Below are 5,000 nucleotides of genomic sequence, written 5' to 3' on the forward strand. Positions count from 1 at the left end.
CTAAATGATACAGTAATGTTGTTTTCCGTACGTGATTGTCAAGTTCTTCCTTCCTTTTTTGTTTTGTTTTTCGTGTTATTATTATTATTAGAGAGAATCCAAGTAAAGGTGTGAATTGAGTGCTGTAGAACTGGTAAGTGGAAGAACACTGGTGGAGACAAAACGTGGATGTGAGAAGTTAGAAAGCAAAGATGAATTAAAAACTAATGAGAAGAAGAGACTGGTACATTGTCAAAGTAGTTATATAAATCGTCATGTTTTGTGCACCATGCGTGTTTTTCTTAAGGAAGTGAAGTATAGCACTATCTTGTACAAATCTTCTCACCATCCCTTCCTCCTCCTTCTATCATCACCACCAGTAATATTTCCTATCTCACACAATTCCTCCCGTCACACACACACACACACACACACACACACACACACACACACACACACACCAAGAGGCAACCAATCGCTTTAAGAGGCACCAGGCGGCCAATGAGCGCTCACCAGGCGGCCAGTGTCGGCACGGGGCGGCCTGAGTGGTTAGCACGCGGGATGGGAGGCGCTGGTTGGCTGACGGCACCGCGGGAAGACTCCAGTACCTGTTGATAGTTGCGACGCTCTTCCTTCCTTCCTTCCTTCCTTCCTTCCTTCCTTCCCTCCTTCCTTTCTTCTTTGCTTTCTTCCTCATCTTTCATTTTTTTTTTGTTAATGTTTCACTTCTTTTCTTCCTTCTTTCCTCTTATCTTTTCCTTCCTTCTTTCCTTTCATCTTTCTCATCTTTCCCTCCTTTCTTCCCTTCTTGTCTTTTCCTTCTTTCCTTCCTCTCAATTCCTTCCTTCCTTCCTCTCGTCTTTCTTTTTTTCCTTCTCACCCTTCTCTTTTTCCTCCTGTTTTCCTTCTTTCCTTCACTTCTCATTTTTCCTTTTTTTTTCTGTCAGTCTTTCCGTTCTTTCCTTCCTCTATTATTCGGTTTTCCTTCTTGCCTTTTCCTTTATCCACCATCAGTTCCTGTGCTCCTTCTCTTCTCTTTCCTTTCCTTCTTCCTTTTTTCCTTCCTATATCCGTCCCTATTTTCCTTCCTCCCATTTTCCTTCCTTTCTTCCTTTAGCAGTCCCTCTTTTCCCTTCTCCCCTCCTCCTTTTGTCTTCCTCTATCCTCTGTTTCCCTTCTTCCTTCCTCCTCTTCCTCTATCATCTCCTGTTTCCCTTCCTCCATCCTCCTCTTTCCTTCCTCTATCACTCCCTCTTTCCGTTCTCTCCTCCCTCCCTGGATTTTTCCCCTATTCCATACCTATCTTTCCTAACTTTTTTTTATCTCTTCTTTATATCTACAAGAGGAAGGGAAAAATAAGAACGAAGGGAAAGATGAAGGAACGTGTTAACTGTCTTTCTTCTTTCCTCGCTCGAGAAGGAAGGGAAGACGAGAGGAACGAAGGGAACACATGAAGGGATAGAGAGAAGGAAAGGTACCGTGGGAGTTTGTATGTAGTAACGCTACTGGCGGTGGTGGTGGTGGTGGTGGTGGTGGTGGTGGTGGTGATGGTAACAATGGCAGCGGCAGCATTGAAACGTTGAGCTATAAAAATGAAAGGTATTAAATCTTTTTGTAACTTAATATTCATAATGAGTTCACGCAACCAATCATTGACGTAATATTTAACCTGTCCCTCCCTCTCTCTCTCTCTCTCCCTTACTCTCTCTCTCTCTCTCTCTCTCTCTCTCTCTCTCTCTCTCTCTCTCTCTCTCTCTCTCTCTCTCTCTCTCTACCAGCCCGATCGTTTTCCCAGCCGCCGTCGCCGTGCCCGTACGCTATAGTGGGCGCTCTGTACAGGTGTGTAGGAGCGGTAATGCATTGCGCGCGCCACCTGAGGGTTTGTGATGTAATAGTGTTGTGCAGTGTTTTTATTCGGGAGCATTCAGTTTTGAGCTTTAATTAAAGTATTATTGAATTATTTATGGCAGAGCACCGAGCTTATATTTGTGATGCTTTGATTCTTCGGGATCATCACCACTATGCCAGCGAGGGACGACCAGCTCACACACACACGCACGCACGCACGCCACAGGCACACATACACATACACAGACTCACGGATAGACAGGTGACCGAGTGAAGTAAAGGTGCCTGTGTGTGAATGTGTGTGTGTGTGTGTGTGTGTGTGTGTGTGTGTATGTGTGTTATGTGGTCGGCTAGAAATGTATGCTATTCTGCTGTGTGTGAATGTATGAATGTGTGTATGAATGTATAACCACGGCTAGCGAGAGAGAGAGAGAGAGAGAGAGGAGAGAGAGAGAGAGAGAGAGAGAGAGAGAGAGAGAGAGAGAGAGAGAGAGAGAGAGAATAATAAAAAAAAAAATAGAAAATCATACAATAAGTGTAACTAATAAAAGTAGAATAATCAAGATAATAGTAATAATGATAACGATAATGATAATAACAACGGTGACTTTAGCTCTAACAACCATAGTAATAATAACAACAGTAGCAACACCAATAACAACAACAATAACAACACTACCAACAATAACAACACAGTCACATAATAATCAAACACAACAATGATATTTTTGAAACATTTATTGTATACAAGTATTTACAAAGTGTTACGAGGGGCTGCCAGGGTAGGGGGGTGATGGGGGGGAGGGCGTGACAGGTGTAGCGGTGCCCATCCCCCACACCTGCACCGCTGACTCACCTGTGGGGGGCGTGAGGGGCGTGGCGCGGCGGGCAGGTGTGTGAAGTGTTGCAAGTCGTGCATCTGGCGTGTTTGTTTATCCGTACGACAACTGCCACCACGCCGCGCTGCCAGTCCCGCCACACCCCTGCCAGCCGCGCCACACCCACCCCTCTCCCTCTCCCTCCCTCCCTCTCACTCTCTCTGCGGCCTACAGTATAAAACCTCTTCAGTTTGATTAAGATTTCATTCGTGTAAAAGACGAGAAGAGGAGAGAGGTGGAGAGAGAGGGAGAGGGATGTCTGTGTGGGGGTCAGAGGGGGTAGACAGGTGTGTGTTGGGGGGGGGGTTGGGGCTTGTAGGGAGAAAAAGGCATGTTTGAATGGTAAATAAATAAATAAATGTCCTTCGTGTCTCCCTTCCCCACCCCCCCCTCTCTTACGGTGGTGGGTAGCTTGTTTATCATTCACTTATGTACAGAAACTAAAGGTGAGATTCAACAGTTAATTAGTAGTGACTCAGACGACACAGCCGGAGGTATGTACAGGTGTGTTGCCGCCCCGCCCCGCCCCGCCCTTACCTGCCCTTACCTGCCCGATCCCGCCCCTCCTTGTCCATTCCAGCTCGCCCGTCTCTCTCTCTCTCTCTCTCTCTCTCTCTCTCTCTCTCTCTCCTCCTCTCTCTCTCCTCTCTCTCTCCTCTCTCTCTCTCTCCCCTGTCACTGTCTTCCATCTGTCTTTTTTGTCTAATCTCTCTCTCTCTCTCTCCTCTCTCTCTCTCTCTCTCTCTCTCTCTCTCTCTCTCTCTCTCTCTCTCTCTCCCCTGTCACTGTCTTCCATCTGTCTTTTTTGTCTAATCTCTCTCTCTCTCTCTCTCTCTCTCTCTCTCTCTCTCTCTCTCTCTCTCTCTCTCTCTCTCTCTCTCTCTCTCTCTCTCTCTCCTCTCTCTCGCGCTTTCTGTCTCGCACACACACACACGCACTCACACATTCTCTCTCTCTCTCTCTCTCTCTCTCTGTCTCGTCTCTGATTAAAGGAAGAGATCGTAACTTTGCAGGGATCTAATTGGCCGGCCTCACGCAGCTTCCAGGGGCGTGGACCAATAGGCGGAGTGCTGATTTAGGGCCCAGCACTTTGTTTAGCCAATCAGGAAGGCGGCGTCATAACTGAGGATATGTAGCTCAGCCAATTAGCAGTCCAGGATAACTCCTCGCAAGGGGAGACTCAGAGGGGAAAGTGAGGGGGAAGTGAAAAGCGAAACAAGCGATGAGAGTGATACGACAAATGCTCGTCTTTAAAATTCCCTTTAGGATAACGTTTGGTGTTGTTAATCTGTAATGAGGGAAAATTGCCGGAAAAGTTGAGTTGTTGTGGTTTTCCCTTTGTTTGTATTCAGGGTGTCGTGAAAGTTGATTTGCACGGACACGTAAGAAATACAGAATAGCAGGTTTAATTCTGTTTCCAAATAGTGAATAAAAGGATATGTTTAATTTTTTTTTTTTTTCTGTCATGATTTGTTAAGTATTTATGTATTTTCAGGGGAATTTTAAACGATTTATGTTAGTGAATTTTTTTTTCTTTCTTTTTTCCCTCTCACTTGTCAAGATATTTTGGCAGAAGTAATTAAAATTTCCTAAGGGTACTTTAGAATTCTGGGGCTTGGCGGGTTACAGTAAGATAATAAAGATGATGGATGGGATGGTTTTTAATTTTTTTTTTTTCCTCCTTTGATGAATCGTAAGTGGCTCAGGATAATTTGGAACATTTTTTTGATGAGAGTTTGCGAGGAGTGTTTTGTTTTCAGACGTTTGTAAAGTATAATGTCTTCAGGAATTTGGCGAAGTTCTTATTTCAGGAGGTTTGTGAAGTTATTTTTTGTTTTGTTTTTCCCAGGACGTTTGGAAAGCTTTTGTTTTATTTCTAATGATCAATAAAATGCTCGGTAAAAAAAAAAAAAATATGAAGGGCTTTTTGGTTTAGGGCGGCGCGGAGGCAGGGGCGGCAGCACGAGCTCAACACTGACTGACAGCTTCATCTTGCCCTTAAATTGTTTTTGTTTCGAAGTGATACAGAAAACGGAAAACAAGAAACAAAAAGGCAAATTTCCTTCCTGTCCTGAAGTAATAGTGGTAATGATAAAAAATAAACCTAAAAGGAAACTGTACTTAAAATATGTACTTGGTTTGGTTTTTTATTGTTTGTTGTTGTTGTGGTGGTGGTGGTGGTGGTGGAGGTACCCTGTGGTGGTGCGAAGTGGCCCTGTCGGTCTGTCTGTCTGTCTGTCTGTTAATGTCTTTTAGTCCGTCTCTCTTAGTCTATCGGTCTGTTAGTTTGTGAAT

Source organism: Scylla paramamosain, chromosome 20, assembly GCF_035594125.1.
Source record: "Scylla paramamosain isolate STU-SP2022 chromosome 20, ASM3559412v1, whole genome shotgun sequence".
NCBI lineage: Eukaryota > Metazoa > Arthropoda > Malacostraca > Decapoda > Portunidae > Scylla > Scylla paramamosain.